This window comes from Aulonocara sp. 'chitande type north' Nkhata Bay, linkage group LG6, assembly GCF_057382095.1.
Source record: "Aulonocara sp. 'chitande type north' Nkhata Bay isolate Kocher_YH1m ecotype deep benthic linkage group LG6, A_spYH_male_GT1.1, whole genome shotgun sequence".
In the NCBI taxonomy this organism is placed as follows: Eukaryota; Metazoa; Chordata; class Actinopteri; order Cichliformes; family Cichlidae; genus Aulonocara; species Aulonocara sp. 'chitande type north' Nkhata Bay.
Genome location: NC_141349.1, coordinates 8,693,514 through 8,714,873, shown reverse-complemented (window position 1 = coordinate 8,714,873; position 21,360 = coordinate 8,693,514). Strand labels below are relative to the sequence as shown.

Sequence of the window (21,360 nt, the reverse complement as noted above, 5' to 3'; positions counted from 1 at the left end):
GTTTGATAAAATCATCTCCCTTGATGCTTCTTGTTTGTGTTCTATAGATGATTTTTCACTGCTGAACTTCTTTCAGTGGTTTCCTTTAGGGTTTGCCACAGCAGATCATCTGTCTCCATCTCCCCCTAACCCTAGCATCCTCTTCTGTCACACCAACACAAGCTGTACCGTCTATGTACTCGTTTCCAATCCTGCCCCACCTGGTCACTCCCAGTAAAAATATTAGCATTTTAACTCCACCTCCATCTCCACCTTCTGTCTCCAAACTATACATCAAAGCAAGAAATTGTTGAACACATCATAGAAATATATTGTTGGAATCTGGCATATTGATACTTGTTGTGGTTTTCAGATATACACATCTGCATACTGCCCTGGTTAGCTCACTGGATTATTTGTTTGCTGTGTGACATAATACTCAAAATCAATGAAGCATCGCTATATTTCAAACTAACCACTGGCGAAAGGAGCTGCTGTTGGTCTGGCTGCCAAAGATGTTAAAGCTGTGCCATCGTATCATCTTCTGCTAAACTTAATTCAGAAGCATTTCTCACAATCATTGGTATAATGATTGGCAGCAGGTCAAGGTTGTTAACATTTTAATAATAAAAATAGTTATAATTTAGCTTTTTTTAGCTTTTTGTTTAACAGAAGTTTCATCACCACTTCATCAAAAACTTCAGTAACAAAAAGAGAGGTAAATGAACTGGTTCTTATATAATGCTTTTCTATTTAACCTCTGGGTGGTCTTGGGTCGATTTGTGCCATTTTTCATTGTTCGTATACACGCCATTCGCACTGTGTTGAATGGAATATAGCGAAAGTCTGCAAAAAAAAGTTTGGTCACATTTACTATTAAAATTCCAGTATGACTTCCGGAAATTAGCTTCAGTGGCTAAGCTACAGACAAACTTACACTATTGGTCTTAGTGGTCGATTTGTGCCCCATTGAAACCCATTATAAACGCTATTTTTCACTGCAGATTAATTACGGTTAAAGGGATCGTGATCGTTCCACCTTCAGTCTTTGTGGGGAGCTTGCCAGCAGCTGGCCGCCTGGGGGGCTTTTTATGCTCCTGCGAAAAAAAAATAAAAGTGGATCGAAATACATGTTGGTGCTAACCCTAACCCTAACCCTAACCCTTAAAACAACGAAACTATAATTAAAACTTTGTATGAATATTTCAGGGAGAAGTAGTTTTAACAGACTGGCTAATTTAAAGTGGAAAAAAATATTAATATATAATTTTTTTATAGCACTTTTTATGGCGTGGTTGATTTGTGGCTCTAAGACCAATAGTGTATGCATTTTTCTAGGACCCCCCAGAGGTTAAACATTCAAAGTGATTCATACAACATGCCTCATTCACACAAGCACTTTTTTTCTATACTTAAGTGCTTTCTATTTAACATTCATACTCCAGTGGATGCATCACAGAACAAACTGGGGTTCAGCATCTTATCCAAGGATACTTTGACAGGGACTGAACCACCAACCTTCCAATTAGTGGACGATCCTGATCTGCATGATCTGCATGACAAAGCATGCAAGCTAGGGATGTGTCTCATGCATGGAGAAGAGCTTACCTGCACACGTGCACCTGGGTATAACACCTCAGCCAGTAACCCAAGAAAGAAGCACCTGCAGAGACAGTAGTAAATGGTGAAGTGGGAGATTAAATACATTCCAAGCAGAGCTGAGTAACTGCTTCTTTGATTTGGCCATAAATACCGAGGGACTGAGCACATACAAAAAACACTAAGAACTTAAAAGTTTGGCTTTACTTTGGTTTAGGTTTTATTTTCACACAGTCCGGAGTGATGTACGTTTTCTGCCTTCTTTATTGATGGGAGGGGAGGGGAGAGGAAGGGAAGAGTGCAGATGTACAGAACAAAGATGGATGGTTGACTGTCGGGCAATCTTCTGTCGGGGTTATCTGAGGAGGCAGCTGAAAAGGCTGGCGAGAGAAATGACTTTAAGACTACAAGTTCTAAAACTCGCATTAGTCACACTCCAACTTTCTCTTTACACCACAGCCCAATTAACACTGAAAGATCTGCATAAAAGCAAATCAATTTCACATTTTATGAGTGATATATAACTCAATTATGATACACAGATTTTGTTTCTCCTTCTGAGGAAAAGTCTGGACAAACTCTAATTTATCTATTTTTAATTTAAGTTCCACCAACAATTAGTTCGGAAAGGAGTGCGATTTGGACAGGAGAGTAGAAGTTGTTGAACTGAGCACCTTTATTACTGTACTTTGGATCACTGCCCAACTGGCCACTGGTTGAATATCAGCTGGCAAACCTCGGGGCATTATGTGAAAAAGAATGACAAACTGTTTTCCTTTCCTCTATTGAACTGCAGATACAAGCCTCCTCCATTTTTTGATAAGAAATATTTAACCCTATGTAGTCAATATCATACTAATCACTATATAGTGATTGAGGTTTTGACAAATTCTTCCACCCCCTTTCCCTTCATTACACATCTAGGCCAATGAGGACAATGTCTCGAAACAGTGCTTCAAATTCGGTTCTAGGTTTCTTAGAAAATGCAACAAGGTAACAAATATAAGACATTTTTGATTAAAAAGAAATGAAGCATGATATCAGATTGCAAAAAAAATCTTCATGCTTGCAAGTCCCCAAACAGTAAGTATGGCTGAGGGTGAACCAAAATCTGAACTGTTGCTGATTTCCATCTGTTTCCTCCTCCTTAGCTGGTTTCTACATCCTGAAACGTGTGCTTGTAAGTCAATCATGCTTAGCGTGGGTTACAAGATGTGGAATCAGATTGAGTTTGATTCCCTCTCACTCTGAAAAGGTCAAAGCCGGCAGAATGACAGGTTAACAAACCCCAGCTCAGTAAATGAGTGACTTAAATCCATGTGACCTTTGTTTACAGGCCTTGCTTTAATGGTTGCCATTGACAAAAACACCTTGACACAGTGCTGATACGTTTCAGTCTACGAAACAAAACAAAACAAACCCGTGTAGTGTGTGAGGTTTGCGTCTGCTCCTGAAATTCGGACAAATTATGCCCAGTTTATCAGGCCATTGAAGCTGCTGACCTGGCCAAGGTCATAAAAAGTTGCAGAGAAAATAAATAAATAAATAAATGAATAACGAGCGCACTAATCCTTGACCTCTGCTGAAATTGTTTTTTAAAAATTGCTTAAGAATTCTGATAAAGAGAAACATGGATCAGTAGTCACTGCTTTACAGTGCTATGCAGAAAGTCCACCTCTTTTCTTTAGATTTTATTCCAAGAAGTCAGGCTTTCTTTTATAATTATTTTAATTTGCCAGGAGCAATAGATCTCTTTCAACGGTTTTCTTTGAACATTGGCTGCTTTTTTTATTCGTTTTCAGTCCAGTACTTTTGTTTGATCATTTTCAGAGGAATATTTTTGTTTGTTAAACCACTTAACATGGACCTATGAATCATTCAAGCATAAAAAAGGCACCTAACTTAAGGGATGAACCAGTGTTGTGTCTAGTCATTAAAGACAATATATCAAAGAACCAGTTTTAAATTGTATCTATGGATAATTCATTATCAGCAAGCTGCCATAAAAACATTTCTTTAGTTGAAGCTATGAAAATGCCAAAGATCACAGTTTGACAACCACAGACCGCAGTGTAGCTTAAAAAACAAAACAAAAGACAAATTGAGGGGAAAATAAGAGGCAGGCGTAAAGAGTTTTGGACTGCAGCTGAGCAGTATCTGAAAGTCATGTCCTTAAGAAATAAGAAAACACCAGCAAAGATGTGTCACAGGACCTCAGAGATGCAAAAAATAAATAAATAATTAAATAAATAAAGAGAAAGAGTAAATACAGTCAGTTTTTAAACCACTATCTGGAAAGTGTCTGATTGCCAGTGCCCTCATTTTCCGCTGGATCCCAAACACACTGCCAGTGCAGTAAAACATCCTTACACAGAACCACACAATGGGCTTCACAGAGCCCTGAACTCAGCATAGAAGAATATTGAAAAACATCTTGACAGGGAATGCATGAAGACACATCCAACATGCAAAGACACGCTTCAATGTCTGTCAGGAAGCCTCGAGAACTATTTCTAACGACTACTTAAAGAAGGTACAACAAAGCTTGTCTAAGAGAGATCTGGCAATATTGAAGAATGAGGGTGGTCATCTCAGATAGTGGGTGAGATCATGGCAGCTATGTTGATCCTGTTTATACCTGTTAAGTCCTTATATAGTTTTCTTCTTTAACCATGATCATTCTATAACCTTAACTCTTATCTTTTTTTATCTACACTAAAGCACTGTAAAAGCGTCAGAGGCTCTGTAAGGACAAACAAACAATATGTTATTGGTTACAATATGAGGACTTCTTTGCAACCACAGTGCCACAAACCAGTGACGCTGTAAACTCTGTTCAGGTAGAGGATCAAGCAGTGAAGTCTTTTTTTTGGACCAAGATAAACTTTCTGATACCTTTGGGCTCCTTTTTTCATGAGTCCAACATGGCTTGAATCATTTCAGTATCAGCATGCCGCCTTATCACCTGTCTGTGTAATTTGTCCCATTCCGATTCTGTCCCTGTAATTCCGAACTCACGTCACATGTGGATGCTTCCTTCCACTTTTCACACGAAAACAAGATAAGAAGTTTGGGTGCGCCTCGTCTCTATTTTCAAACACTCTCCTGCTTCCTAAGTGCTCAGTGAACAATCAAGATTTTGCCTTGATAGCTTGCTTTAGCTCCAGGTTGCTATCTTGATTGCCATCCAAAACGCTTGTTTTTCTAATGGGAGTGGGAATTAATTTCTACCCTCCCGCGGCGCGAAGCAGAGAGTGAAGCAGTGCAGGTTGGCTGGCTACAAATGGAGGAAAAACAACGATCTACTGAGACAGAGATGGGGGAAGATGGTGACATAAAAAGAAAACCAGAGAGACCAAAGAGGAGACAGAGGAAAACAGAAGGCGATTGAGATGAGTGACAGAGATTAGAAGGCAACAATCACAGAGACAGACTAAGCAAGGAGCAGTGTCTTAAAATTCTCCACATTCCCTCCATTTCGTTTACTGCCCTTACTGTGAGGGATTTTGTGTCTTGCCGCATGAGGCTGCCTTCAAATGTTGCACATAAAGATTCTTTTGATCATATCTGACAAAGCGTCCCTCTCTCTCTCTCTCTCCACCTATACCTCTGCCGTCAGCTCTCTATGCCACGCGCTTCTCAATGTCTCTCACTCATTGTTCTCTCATTAAGCATCTTGTCCCGCTGAGCTTTTATCACCTTTCTCCTCACATTTCTCTCTCTCGCCAATTTACTCCCTCCACCTCTCTCTCTCATATCCACCATCTTGGATGTTTTGGGTTCCCCCCCCCCCCCCCGGCTCTTACTGCCCCTGCGTCCCTCCCTTGCCTCGCTCTGTGGCTCTCTTTCTCTACCACTTTGCGTCAATTCAATTTGACTCAATTCAGGTTGCTTTACTGAATCTAATGTTTGATGAAAGGTTTCTCCTGAAGCACACAATCGATTAAAATAAGGAAATAATGAACTGGCTCTTTTGTAGTTTCTGTGTGTATCCTTTAACAGTAAATCCTCAGTGCACTTTTCTATAAGGGGATTTGTCTTAATTCAGCTGTGCTATATAGACATAGCAGGGGAAGAATCTATGTTATAGACTCATGCGAGAAGAGAATGTTTTTAAATTTGGGAAGACTGATAGAGAAATTAAACAAATATAAATATGGAAAAATTTCTTGTCTTGGGGATCGATTTTCTCATCTACCCTCTTAAATATTACTGTCCCCCCACCCACTTTCTTTTATAGCTCCATGGCTCTTTGATCTCATTTTGACTGAGGAGCATTAGGATCATTTGTATCTGAAGCATAAATGGAGCAAAACATGCTGTACCAAGCGTATAAATAAACACTGCTGTGTTGCCACTCTCTTGATCTGAGCCTAAATCTCCCTTCTCCTCATCTCTCTCCTCCTTCTTTGTCAGAGTCTAATTTTTTACACTTTTTCTTAGATGAAAGAAGATTAGCTTAAAGAGGAGAAACTAGCTCCGGTGACTCATTTTGATGACTCATAATCTTCATTTTATGTTGGCAGGAAGATGGCGCCAGTGTGTGCGGCTAGCCACCTATCAGGCCTGATCGGATTTTTGTTTGCTATTGTTTTATTTTGTGTTTGTTGCCAAGACAACAGCTCTTATAGCTAGGGATGGGTACCGGTATCCGCACCGGTTCTGACATAAACGGTAGTAACCAGACCGAAAAGCAGCGCACATTTCGGTGCTTTATTTCGGTGCTTTTTTTCCTGAGATGTCGTACACTTTGGATTCTAGCCAATCATTTTACCTTTCCGAGGATAGTAGGCGTGCCCAGGTACGTAGGTTCTTTTAGAGCAGAGCTACAGATTAAAAATGCCCAAGGCGAAGTGGTCAAATTCTGGCTGTACTTCACAGCAAAAGATGCAAACTCAGCAGCCTGCAACAAGTGCTTTAAGCTGATACTGTGCAAAGGAGGTAACACCTCGAATCTGATGAAACACCTGGCGACGTATAGCATTTTGTTAAAAGCCGAGAAATGCACAGTATTTGATAGCTTGCTGCGAGACCTCACACCGTGCACATCTACTGCGGGTGTGGTGCCTGTTATCGGACCCGGAGTTAGCAACATCCCCCAAAAACCCGAAGAGGAGAGTCCTGGCCCCTAGCCCTGCCAGTGTAGCAGAAATGATGACGGATGATGATGGCAGCAGCAGCCGTTCTTCTCTGGGTCAGTAGCTTAATGTTGTTCGTGTGTAATTTACGTTGAGTAGGCTAACCACGTTAGTAAATTAATGCACGTAAGGTGAACTAGCAAACACCGTTGTAGTTACATGCGGCTGTCTTCTTGTTTGATGGCAGATACTCCCTTCACCCTGGCGAAAAAGCTAAAATGACCAAAGAAAAAATGGAAAACAGCTAAACATGAGAGGTTTTTGGACAAAGTTTGTGTGTTTTTTTCCATTGTTTAAGCACTGCTTCCAGCCAAGAGTGATACCATATATGCCCTATAGCTGCAGAAAAGACTAACATTGTGATCTTTTTACAAAAAAACAGCTGAACATGAGAGGTTTTTGGACCAATTTTGTGTTCTCTATTCTTTAAGCACTGGTTCGAGCACTGGTTCGCGCACCGTTTAAGCACCGGCACCATTTCAAAAGTACCAGTTTGGTACTGGTATCGGATAAAACCTAAATGATACCCATCCCTACTTATAGCTCGTATCAGCACCAAACACTTTTTGATATCAGATCATCCCACAAAACTTGGATAAAGCATAATTTAGGTGATGAGCTAAATATAAATAACTGGTGTCTATACCGGCGTACTGACCGGTCACTGACCTGCTGTCATCACACAGAAGAAGACTGAGGAAGCGTGGCGGTGTTCTGTGGAGAACCTGGGGCTTACCTGAGATATGGCTGTGGGTGTAGTCCTTTCTGCTATTCAGGTGGATTTTTTCTGAGTCAGCAATCGCTGAGTGGATCCAGCCTGTTGTTTCTGCTGTTTCTTACCTAACTTGCCGGTGGAAACGTATCTTACCAGGCTATGATGGGCCAGGCATCACAGTGTGCATTATAGGAACCTTCGGGCACCGAGTTTCACCCCTACAACAAGCCGTAAGAACGGGATTGTTTGTTTGGCTCTTATTAACACTAGAGGTCTAAAAAACAAGACTTTTCTGTTAAATGAATTCTTCACCTCTCCTGAACTGGATTTTATATTTCTGACAGAGACTTGGCTTTGTACTGGTGAGTTCACCCCATTCTTAGAACTTCTCCCTCCTGACTGTTTGTTTTTCAGTTCCTCTCAGACTGCAGGCAGAGGTGGGAGGCTCACTACTGTATTCAAATCCAGTTTCCAATGTCAATAGTCAACATCTAACTCCTTCTCCACCTTTGAATTGCAAGTCAAATGGGCTCTGGTCTACTGCCCTCCTGAGATGAATAACTGTGAATTATGATAAGTTCCTGATTGCCGGTGATTTTAATATTTGACTATATCAGGACTCTTGCTCAAGGAATATCTTGATCTTATTGAAACATTTAATCTCACTCAGTCTGTGTCTGGTCCAACACGTGAAAAAGGACACACACTGGACCTACTGTTATCATTTCATTTAAACTTATGCCTGACCGAGTTCTGTGAGACTCATATTTCAGATTATTATGCTATTTTATTTACTGTTTACTGTCACTGTTTACTGCTAAACCACACGTCCCAGCTCAACGAGTGCAAACACAGATGTTGATCTATGTTTGCATTAGCTTTTCATGACTCTGTACTTGTTAAATCTTAACCCTGCTCAATTTATACAGTGGGGCAAAAAAGTATTTAGTCAGCCACCGATTGTGCAAGTTCCCCCACTTAAAATGATGACAGAGGTCAGTAATTTGCACCAGAGGTACACTTCAACTGTGAGAGACAGAATGTGAAAAAAAAATCCATGAATCCACATGGTAGGATTTGTGAAGAATTTATTCGTAATTAGGGTGGAAAATAAGTATTTGGTCACCTCAAACAAGGAAAATCTCTGGCTCTCACAGACCTGTAACGTCTTCTGTAAGAAGCTTTTCTGTCCCCCACTCGTTACCTGTATGAATGGCACCTGTTTGAACTCATCATCTGTATAAAAGACACCTGTCCACAGCCTCAAACAGTCAGACTCCAAACTCCGCCATGGCCAAGACCAAAGAGCTTTCGAAGGACACCAGGAAAAGTATTGTAGACCTGCACCAGACTGGGAAGAGTGAATCTACAATAGGCAAGCAGCTTGGTGTGAAAAAATCCACTGTGGGAGCAATCATCAGAAAATGGAAGACATACAAGACCACTGATAATCTCCCTCGATCTGGGGCTCCACGCAAGATCTCATCCCGTGGGGTCAAAAATGATCATGAGAACGGTGAGCAAAGATCCCAGAACCACACGGGGGGACCTGGTGAATGACCTGCAGAGAGCTGGGACCAAAGTAACAAAGGTCACCATCAGTAACACACTACAACGGCAGGGAATCAAATCCCGCAGTGCCAGACGTGTTCCGCTGCTGAAGCCAGTGCATGTCCAGGCCCGTCTGAAGTTTGCCAGAGAGCACATGGATGATACAGCAGAGGATTGGGAGAATGTCATGTGGTCAGATGAAACCAAAGTAGAACTTTTTGGTATAAACTCAACTCGTCGTGTTTGGAGGAAGAAGAATACTGAGTTGCGTCCCAAGAACACCATACCTACTGTGAAGCATGGGGGTGGAAACATCATGCTATGGGGCTGTTTTTCTGCCAAGGGGACAGGACGACTGATCCGTGTTAAGGACAGAATGAATGGGGCCATGTATCATGAGATTTTGAGCCAAAACCTCCTTCCATCAGTGAGAACTTTGAAGATGAAACGAGGCTGGGTCTTCCAACATGACAATGATCCAAAACACACCGCCCGGGCAACAAAGGAGTGGCTCTGTAAGAAGCATTTGAAAGTCCTGGAGTGGCCTAGCCAGTCTCCAGACCTCAACCCCATAGAAAATCTGTGGCGGGAGTTGAAAGTCCGTGTTGCTCGGCGACAGCCCCAAAACATCACTGCTCTCGAGAAGATCTGCATGGAGGAATGGGCCAAAATACCAGCTACTGTGTGTGCAAACCTGGTAAAGACCTATAGTAAACGTTTGACCTCTGTTATTGCCAACAAAGGTTATGTTACAAAGTATTGAGTTGTATTTTTGTTATTGACCAAATACTTATTTTCCACCCTGATTTACGAATCAATTCTTTACAAATCCTACCATGTGGATTCATGGATTTTTTTTTTCACATTCTGTCTCTCACAGTTGAAGTGTACCTCTGGTGCAAATTACTGACCTCTGTCATCATTTTAGGTGGGGGAACTTGCACAATCGGTGGCTGACTAAATACTTTTTTGCCCCACTGTAGTTCTTTTTAATTAATCTTGTAGCAGCCTACAGGACGTGGTTGCTCGTTTTAGAATTTAACGGTCTAAACCAGTGACCGAGCCATGACTGAATGATACCACTCGCTCTCTAAGGCGCAATTGCCCATGCAGAGAGAGGGGATGGAAGTAGGATTACCTTCAAGTTTCATTGGCTATTTTAAAAAGCAGCCTACTGGAGTATCAGAGAGCTGTTAAAGCTGCAAAAACCCAATTTTTGATCAAATCTTATGTCAAATAATAGCCACAAACCTCACTCTTAACTCTCTTATAAATCCATGTAGTGCTACTTGTATTGTGCCCTCATCTGCACTTTATTTAAGGTTTCTCACATTTAAAAAGATTTCTGCTCTCAGGACTATTCCCTCTAATTGTGTCCCAGATCCTGCTGTTTCTCTTTTTTGCCCAGTTGTCTTTGAGAACTTTGACCAAGCATCTCTCCCCTTTTTATCTGACATAGTTCAGCATATGCACCCGTCTTCTTGAACCCTAGACAGTATTGCACCACACCTCTTCAAGGAGGTTTTTAATATTCTTGAGCCATGTATTGACCTAATCATTCATCCCTAACATCTGGTTGTTCCCCAGCTGCTTTAAAACATGTGGTCATACAGCCACTCATCAAAAAGTGTAAATTGGACTTTCTAATTTTAGGCCCATTTCTAAGCTCTCTTTTTTAATCAAAGGTTTTAGAGCTATGGTGGTGCGGTGATTAGCACTGTTGCCTCACAGCAAGAACGTCCTGAGTTCAGTTCCACCACCTGGTGCCACACAAACTCCACACTTCTGTGTGGAGTTTGTGTGGGTTCTCTCCAGGTACGCCAGCTTCATTCTGCAGTCCAAAGTTAGTGGGGTTATGTTAATTGATGATTCTAAATTGCCCATAGGTGTGCATTTGAGTGTGAATTGTTGTCTGTCTCTATGTGTTAGCCCTGTGACAGACTGATGACCTTTCATATCTGTGAGATGGGAGTTTCTCTGTCCATTTAGGGCAGTATTCATCATCTGTGCCCCCACTTAGTCGTGGAGCACCTCAGAATTCTCTGCTGGAGACCTTTCTCTTCTCTTTATATTTGCTTCTTTTGGGGTCCACTTATGGATTTGAAGATGACCTCCAGATATATTTGCCTGTACAAATCAAGAGCCGCGTTTCTATCCAGGCACTAGTGAACTGTATCAGAGAAAAAAAAATTATTTTGGCAACTCAGTCTGTTAGATAGGTATGACAGTGCTCCTTTGGTCTATTATTGTCATCCAGTTACAAGGAACCTTGGTGTGACTTTTGACAGTGACAAGTTTCTTTCAACTAAAGCTCCTCGGTAAGGTGAAGGCCTAGTTCACGCTACATGACTTTGAGAGAGTAATTCACGCTTTTATTACCTCTTATCTTGATTACTGTAACTCTTTATATGTTGGCTCTGATGAGGCCTCCTAGAGATTCTGAGATCAAGGTTTAAAACCAGAGGCAATAGAGCCTTTTCAGTGGTGACTCCTAATCTTTGGAACAACTTACCTTTTCATATTTTAGCCACCCAGTCTCTCATTTTAAAACATTTCAAAACCTATTTTTTCTAACTTGATTTCAGGTGTAGAATGGCAGAATATCCTGGCTTTTAATGCACTTTTCTATTTACTTGTTTAATTTCATTTTTAGTTTATATTTATTTTTAATTTGTTATTCCACCTGCACCCCCTCCTCCTACTAGTTGTTACCAGTGTTTTGTTACTGAAAGCTGAGGAAACAGATTCTTTTGGAGATTATGTATCGGAATTTCAGGAGCAGGACCACGCCTCCAAACACGCTCCTTCCGGTTGTCATCTATATAGGTTCCCCCAGTTCTGCAAACTGTTCATTCTCGTTTACGTGCCCTTCCCTCCCTCCTCGTTCTCTATTCTTTAACTTCTTCATTTCTATTTAGTTCATGGGGATCTGCCAGGCCCAGGAGCTGTCGCCAGTCCCCTTCGAAGCCTTCCCCAAACCGCAGCTCAATTCATGTCCAAGCATTCACCTTTACTTACTAAAACCCTGTCAAACCTAAAATGAGGACGTGGGCCCATCTAGTGAAGTTAAAAAATGATGTTCCTTTCGAAATCTGTTGATTGCACAAGTAAGGCATCATTTTGTCATTCTGAAGGCATACGGTCTCCGTTTTAGGTTCTCAACACACTTTTTAGAGTTTTACTATTGATTAGAGAGCAAATCGAACGAAGATGCAGATAAATTAGTTTCTCTCATGTAAACTAAACGTGACCACAGCAACCTGCTAGCAACCAGCGTGATCATAATGAGATTTTGGTGTAGCGTCCTGGTAGTGACTTAGCAACGACTCAACCACTGGTTGGAAAAAACACATTGTACTGAATTGGATAAGTGCAAGACAATTAATTTTAATGTCATTTAAATTTAAAAAGCTGTTGCAATACGAGCTTCTGAAAATGGCAAACTGTGTATAAAAATGGCTCTGATTCCTAAACAGTTAATTCAATACTTATATAAAACCCTTTTAATTAAGGTGGGGCCAGGTTTCACAATGAACACACCCGAAACTCTGGCTGATGGGGACCCACACCCAGTTTCACACCTTGGCTCAGGCGATTAGAGGATCATCAGGGGGTCCTTTTGTCCCTCCGTGGGGGGAAACTCCCACTAGGTTTATATCTGGGACTCTCCACCATTTGACCTTAGAATTGAAGAAGCTTCTCGGATGAGAGGTGAAACGTCTTCAAGCAACTTAAAGAAGTCCAGACGCTTTTCTTTGCAAGCTCCTTTGACTACGATGACCTGGATGACTGAGAACCTTCACAGACATACCTTTTAATTAAAAGTTAATGACTGCACTTCAATAACATCTTGACTGTTTAAATTAAAATCCATTGTGGTGCTGTACAAAAGCAAAATGGCAAAACATATGTGTTTTGTTTCTTCCTGTTTAAAGGGCTTTTTTCCTCCCCATTGTCGCAAAGTGCTTGCTCACAGGGGGTTACGTGATTGGTCAGGTTTTCTCTCTATTATTGTAGAGACCTTACACTATAAAACACCTTGAGGCAAATGCTGTTATGATATAGCGCAATATAAATTGAACTGAACTAAGGTGAATGAAATTTAAATGAATTGAATAGAACTAAACTAATCTGACCCAAAACCTTACAGGTAGGTGTTTGTTTCAGGATAAAAATATGTATTTCTCTGTAGGAACAGATGTCCTAGGTGCTCTGGGTGAATTGGTCCATGGCACATAGTGTAATGGCAGTGATTTTCACATGAAAAGTCTATAAAGAAACCAAGCTGGCTGCTGTGAGATGCAAACTGACTCTTTAACCTACCACCATCTGTCACTGCCTAGATCAGCAGAACAACCTACACCTTGACCTCGTAAACACTCTGCTTTGCTCACTGTAATTAACGGGACCTAAGATTCAGTGATGGGCAAAAAATGGCCTTTGACAGCGACCCAGTGAATTCACAAGAGGGCAGAAAGCTAAGTACAGGTTGAACTGCGTAGACACGAATAAGTCCTTTTCCATCATCATGCTCTGTTGCATCCAGCAGTTACTGCAGCTATAATACCTTCTCATCTAATATCACAGTGGCTCTCAGATCCTTTCCACTCAGAGTATGGACTATTTTCCTGCAGACTACACTCATGTTTAAACACTGCATCTTTATTTCTGTCACAGCAGAGTGTTGTTCTAATGAGAGCTAAACTTTTGCCTTACTGTACTAAGTGCTCTGATACTGCTAGTGACTAAATTTGAAACAGATTTTACTGTTTGGCATCTTTGTGGAAAAAAAGCAAAATAGATAACATCTCATGGCAAAATTAGATGTATGTATTATGTGAAAGACATAACTTCTAATAAACAGCAGAATCCTTTAGGGCGAAAAGTTTAAAAAAAAAGAAAAGAAAAAGACGTTTTAGATGATAAAAGTACAGAAAATCACCGAGCAGTTTATTAAACCATGCTAGTTGGTTTCAAGTAAGCCCCAGCTAGATGAATTTGTCTGTCATGGAAGAAAAATAGTAGAGAATTTATATTTTATAAAGTTTCCTTTTCCTGTCCTAACCACGCTCTCTGGGAAAATTCTTGAAAGACTCTTTGGTTTTTCTTTGAAAGGACAAAAAAACAATCTTCAGCAACTCATGGTGTAGGGTGGCATGTGCCAAAACCCTCAGTACCCACATCCTGTTACTGTATCAGTGACTGACACATTCGATGCTGAAGGTAAGTAAGTCCTCACATGTATGTATGTCTGTGTATGTATATTGATTTTGTCACTGTGGAAACAACATGGAAGCCCAGAAAATTGAGCTTTCTAATGTGTTTAACACTGTAACCAAATACTCAAAGAGTGATGCATTTTTCTGAACTTAACTGAACCAAACAGTAAAGAAAACTACTAAAGAAGCATTTGCACGTTTCTCACAACCAATGAGACTGTTTAGTCTGAGGATGTTTTAAACTGTCACCAAGACTGCTGGATGTTTATACCAGTTTGTGTGTTAAATGGCATTGCATTAAAGCTCACCGCAGTTTGAGAATACCTGTGTGTAGACTATTGATCAGTAATGTGTCTTTAAATTATAAACTGAGCATGTGATTGAGTGAGGGTGAGGGCAGAGTATTCAAGAAAGAATCAAGCACCTCTATTTGCAGATGTTGATTAGATCTGTTTGATGGAATGGGAACCAGTGACCCAGTGAAACCATGACTGATAGGCAGATCAATAACCACTGAGAGACAATGTATAGCGGTTTGTAAGTCTTTCACCTGCCAGGCGTACTCTGTTCTATGTGTCATCCATTCAATCTCTTTCTTCTCCATCTCTTTTCTCATTTCTTTTTTCTCTTCTTCTCTCACACTTTATGCCTTTTTTTTCTAATGACTTCCACTCTTTACATTTTCAAAATCTCACCTTCAATCTGTCCAAATCCTCTCCTCCTTTTATCCTCTGCTTATGTTTCCCTTCTTCAAGAGGTTTTCACCTCAAATCTTGCCTGCCTCCAGTCCCCCGCACCCTCATCTTACCCCATCCCCTCACCGGTCGTGACTGAACTCCTTCCCCACAGCTCCCCCTGCCACCCCCCTTCATTTTCATTCCACTCGTTTACTTTGAGTCCAGAATACGACTGGCACGACTCTATCCAGAGGGAGCCGGCCAGGAGACCTCAGGCCATATGCTACAAGGAATAGAGAGATGGAAGAGTAATAGTAGAGAGGTGAGAGAAAGCAGCTCAGCACAAAACAGCCAAAATATGGAAAGGACACGAACAGAGGATGATGAAGTGGGAAAAAAGACTCTACAAAGGGTAGACAAAGAAATGAAGACTGAGAAAAAGGGGACGATAAATCAACTTTCTTTTTCAATGAGACCAGTTGATTCAAATCGAAATCTTTCCATATATGCTAAGTAAACATTTCAGGAGGAAGAGCAAATGGGGAATGGTGGAACAGTGTGTCAATTCAAGGTACAATTTACTTTCAGGTGTCAAGAAACAAGTTGGATATATTACTAATTACATAAGATGAAACTATAATCCAGCAGATCCTGAACAGCATAATGAATTCACATTCAATTACACAAATGTTGGTTGATACTAGAACGCAGGGAAAAAAAAAGATGCCTCCAGATATATCTAAAGCTTCCCCTTAAATAGGAAATGTTGTTTTTTTCCTATGTCAGTTCAAAGAGACCTATAATGCTCATTTCAGCTTCAAATTTAAATTTTTGGACTATATTTGAGGAGCTCTGCGTGATTCAGTTCAAAATAACCCAAATTCATCGTATAGCTGGTCTTAGTGCAGTCCCTCAATTCATCCACTGCCTTAAAGAACCTGCTTTGGCAGCTCCCACTTGCCTTTCATCCTTCTAAATTCTAATTGGCTGCCCCTCACCCCGCACAACAGGTGAGGGGGGGGGGGGGGGGGGGGGGGTTCTGTGTTCATAGCGAAAGCTGTCTACATTTGCTGACTTCTTTATTTGAAACTTTGAACTTTGATTTATAAGCATCCATCACCTTTGGAGTACATATATGGCAGAAAACATGGACCAGGATACTAGATGTACAGTTTAAAGTTGCACAAACCTTATCAGTGTTCCCCTCATAGACACACAGAGCTTGCATCTCTAAATCATTGGTGCAGCACAGCATTTAAAGATTCAGAAACAATCAGACTTCATACATGACAAGTGTTTATGCACATATTCAAAGTTTAACAAACAAAAATTCATGACCCATGACTCTCAGAGACACATGCATAAACATGTGGGCTCGCTGAGAACTCTAGCATGCAGTGCAACCACACGCAGTGGCCTTGTTGCCTGGTAACAAAACTTACTTTTTGCTAAAATCATTTCTTGGAACAAAGTGATGTGAAGATACGGAGATGGCAAAGACAAGAGGAGGAGAGAAAACAGGAGGGTAAAGAGATAAAAGGAAAAAAATATGTGGAAATAAGACAGCAGCAAATGAATAGAACGTAAAAGACAGGCACAAATATGAAAGTGATCTTGAGCGGGTGTTCAAAAGTTTATTTTAAAAACTCATTAATGTGACAGAAACACAGACTGGGGAGAAAAAAGAATATTTTGCAGTGGCTGGTGAAGTAGATTTCTTTTTTTCTTTTTTGGCCTGTTTATCTATTTTCTTCACATGTGCACTTTACATATGAGACAAAAACTTTTTCAACTGTTCTTTTTTTTTAAAAAGACGTCCACCTAAGATGTGAAATGAGAGTCTGTCATTTTCCCTCAGCTGCAAGGTATCTGGATTTAAATACTGTAGGGAAGCCAAAAGGAATGGTGGACTGTCACTGGAGCCGCAACACCACATACACTCTGTGGTAAAGAGTCTGAACTTAGTGTCATGTGGTTTTTAGCAATGCAGATCAACTTTAATGGGTAACTTTTTACTAGCAAATAAATAGAAAGTTGGATCTGCCTTTTCTGCTTGGTGGTATTTCCTTTTTTGACCTGGGCTGTCAGCCTGAGTTGCAACTGTCATACCAACGGAAGAAAAATGGCAACCTGCCTCTGGTATCACCATGGGTGTTTCCCCCAGTCTCCCTGAAATGGTAAATGGACTGATTTTTTTATATAGTTCTTTGCTACACTTGCTGAACACTCAAAGCACTTTATGTATGTGTCTTTCACTCATTCACACAAGCACTTCTTCTTTTTAACATTCATACACATTTATATGGCAATGCATGCATTAAAGAGCAACTTGGGGTTAGTATTAGAGATGGCACGATACCACTTTTTTATGTCCGATACCGATATCATAAATTTGGATATCTGCCAATATCGATATGAATCCGATATAGTGTTTTTTAATCAACAAAACTGTTTTTTAAATATCTTGCTGCATTTTGTATAAGTTCATACTCAAGTTTAAAACAACAACTACACTAAAGCTATTCTGTTATACCTGTATGCAAAAAAAAATATTTCATAGTTCAGCAATACTGATCAATCTAATAAACTTAAACCTACACCATCCTCCCTATTCTGGTATTTTAAAGAGTACTTAGCATAAATATTAAGCAACCTAACTAATAGGGTTCCAACTCCCAGCAACAACAAAAATAAATAAATAAAAAATAGGGAACCACCCCTCACGCTCCACCTCATGATGCTTAATCGACGTAATCAACCTTAATTTGATGCAGTGTGAAAAAAAATGCACAGAAATCAATTATTTTTCAAGAAATATTAAATAGATTCAACATCTTTCTTCAACAAAATTGCAGACTGCACAGATGGTACCTTCCCAAAGGAAAAAGTACTATAGCTTACTAGGGTATATATATTAGACTTAATAGTCACTATATACAGTAATGGACTTCTATTCATTTTGCATCAAATTAAAACTTTGGGTGTCAGATAATTATTTATTAAAAGCTAGACATTTTAAATGAGAATAAGAAAGAAAAGTATGTCTTTGTGCCCCCTTTTCCCTGTTAATGCCCTATCGGCCCCCCTGGCTAAACTTTGCTAGATCCGCCCCTGCACAGTTACCAGCGTCAGCTACGTAGTAAAAGATCCTGGTGTAGAAAGTAATATTAAATACATTCTAACAACAGCTGATCAAGCTTAAACGTGCTGCTGTTGTTCAGCCGCTGGTTTCCTCTTTCTGGTGCAAAGTGGGCCAAAAGCAAACTAGAGACAGGGACTCGCGACAGAAAAGCCGATCAGCTGATCGTTAAGCAGTTTCATGATCGAAGTAGCAGCAAGAAGAGGCAGTCGCTTGTTAAGCTTAACGCAGGAATGCTTTACAAACATTCAGAGATGGACTTACAAACTTGCTTTACTTCTCTCGGGATAACTTTGTCGGAGATGAAATGCCGGGTTGCTAGCGAAGCTCCACATGCTATCCAGACCACCACAAGTCCCGCATGCCACAGCCGCTCTATCACGACGTGCTAACGTTCTGAGGTGAGTTACGGCGTGTTGCAAGTTTTGTGAGGTGCTTTCGTGATATTTAATGGATCGGATTACATTTTTTATTTTTCTCCGATATCCGATCCAGTAATTTAGGTCAGTATCGGACCGATACCGATACGTAATATCGGATCGGTCCATCTCTAGTTAGTATTGTCCCCAGGGATATTCAGCATGCAGACTGGAAAAGCCAGCGACTGAACCACCAGCCTTCCAATTAGTAGATGATCTGCTCTACCTGCTGAGCTACAGGCAACCCAAAGCTTCTAATTTTAAACAGTCAGCACACAAGAATTTAAAGGATCAATTACTTCACCTCACAAAAACATTACTGTTTCCACACATCCCAAGTCTTGACTGTTTCAACATAATTGTCAAGAGCCAACCTGAGGAGGAGGTGACCTCCCCACATCCCATTTCCTCATGACCCTGGTGATCCCGGGTATAGTGAGCTTCGATTCGGTCAAAGCTTCTAGTCTGCCTAATTGGCTATTTGGCACGACATATGACTTTTAATTTCTTTGGACTGATGGTAATTGGAAGTCTTGGGAAGCAACAACTCAACAAGGAATGCAAGAGGGGAAAGACCAGTGGGTGAGAATAATAATTACAGGGATGGCACCAGTATGATTCCACTGAGTTGCTGGAGGATATTTATGGGAAATAATGGAATTAGTAACTAATTTATTTCTTTTAAGAGTTGATTTCAAAGTGCCAAAAGCCTTTAATCTCCTAACGCGTCAGTGGTCCAAATAGAAATTTCAGTTAGGAAAAAAGTCTATATGTCTAATTTCAAGTGCAGTATTCACCTGCAGTCATGTCAGGTGCATTACTCTAAAAATCAACGTGATAGACTATTATCTGTATCCTCACAAGCTAGACAGGTACATCATGCTCTTGGGTTTTGTAAGCGTTTAACAACATACCTCACAACAAACGCTTATTGCTAAGGGTAAGAAAGCATGCAAACTCCTGAAGAAACAAAAGAAGGAAGGAAAAACGTAGATAACGAGGAGCAAAGTTTGTCATTATAACCAATACTGATGTTTTATTCCAGCAAAAATGGAGGAAATGGAAAGTATCAAAGGTTTCTATTCAGATGTATCGGCATCTGCAAGAAAGGGTTTGCAAACACACAACCTAAAACGAGTTAGTGATGCTCTCTAGGCTGGAAAATGTTAGAATCTTCCTCCTGTGTCCTCCTCATGTTCTCTAAGCTGAGCTTTGTTTTCAACTGTTTGAGTTTTCTTTCTTCCTGTTTTATTTCATATCAGACTGCTTCCTGTAATCTCCCTATATGGAAACAATCTGAATTTCCACAGTGTCCATCATCACACAAGCTACATGTAACACATTTTTGCTGTCTGTTTTACTTTTATTGTGGCTGTCCCTGAATTTATTTTTGACATGTTCATTTACAGTTGCCTACAGATTTATTATCAGACCTGCAGCTCAAGTTCAGAGAGAGAAAAGTAAAATGGTAAAATTCAGTCGATTAGATTCACAGGATTTTTTTTTTTACTTCTATATCATTACTGGGATATGTGACATCATTTTTATACACTAGTGGATGTTCTGTGTCAGCATGCAATTAATTCTGTTGAACTGATTATCTGTTGTTAACAGCTTTTGGGAGTGTTGCAGTGGATAGTAGCTGCAAATGGACTTGTGGAGTGACATCATGACCTTTTATGGGGTTTCCCAGAACCACTTTATGTATCTATATATATACAGTGGGGCAAAAAAGTATTTAGTCAGCCACCGATTGTGCAAGTTCCCCCACTTAAAATGATGACAGAGGTCAGTAGCTGCAAAGCTGCTGCTCCCGCACTGACTGTAACGCCGTCAGTTCTTCTTTTACTGTGATGCTGTTTTGTGGATCACAAGGTTTAAAACAACTAATAAACACACACACAAAGTAACTCCCCCAGAGTGCCAATTTCGGATCACTGTTGCCGGTGTGGAGCAGGGTTGGAATTGTGACATTAAAAAACAATAATTGCTAAAAGAAATTTGTAGTTAAATAATTATAACTGCATTTAGGACGTTTTTTACTCACTTTATGTCTCTTCCATGATGTTATTTCTGTCTCCAACAACGTAGGTAGGTTACAATTACATTAGCATGACCAAGTATGCAAATTAGGTGATGTCATTTAGCGACTTATAGGACAGCCAATAGCGAATTTCATTACTGAGGAGTTGGCAACACTGCTCTGTGGTAGAGTATCACTTCCTAGGCCCCGCTAGCTGTGCCCCAGCAGACCCCAAGCAGCTGGGGAAAGAGGGTGGCTGGGTGACGGTGAGGAGGAAGCATAGTCCTAAACAGAAGCCCCAGGTACACCACCAACCTGTTCATGTGTCTAACCGTTTTTCCCCACTCGGCGACACACCCGCCGGGGGTCAAACTCTGGTAATTGGTGATTCTGTTCTCAGACATGTGAAGCTAGAGACACCGGCAACCATAGTCAATTGTCTTCCAGGGGCCAGAGCAGGCGACATTGAAGGAAATTTAAAACTGCTGGCTAAGGGTAAACGTAAATTCAGTAAAATCATAAATCACGTCGGCAGTAATGACACCCGGTTACACCAATCGGAGGTCACTAAAATCAATATTGAATTGGTGTGCAACTTTGCCAAAACCATGTCGGACTCTGTAGTTTTCTCTGGTCCCCTCCTCAATCAGACCAGGAGAGACATGTTTAGCTGCATGTTCTCCTTAAATTGCTGGCTGTCTGAGTGGTGTCCCAGAAACGATGTGGGCTTCATAGATAATTGGCAAACCTTCTGGAGGAAACCTGGTCTTGTTAGGAGAGACAGCATCCATCCAACTTTGGATGGAGCAGCTCTCATTTATAGAAATATGGACAAATTTATTAAACCCCCCAAAATATGACTATCCAGAGTTTGGACCAGGAAGCAGAGTTGCAGTCTTAC

At 40.6% G+C, this 21,360-nt stretch overlaps 1 protein-coding gene across 1 annotated transcript in view; it reads right to left on the bottom strand.

Moving 5' to 3' along the window:
• Positions 1-21,360, bottom strand: part of LOC147327204 (protein phosphatase 1 regulatory subunit 29-like) — a 304,564-nt gene that overhangs the window by 129,985 nt on the left and 153,219 nt on the right. Inside the window, exon 3 of the mRNA XM_086294854.1 lies at positions 1,588-1,642. The gene's annotated coding sequence lies outside the window, so the exon portion shown is untranslated. The remainder of the gene's footprint in view (positions 1-1,587; positions 1,643-21,360) is intronic.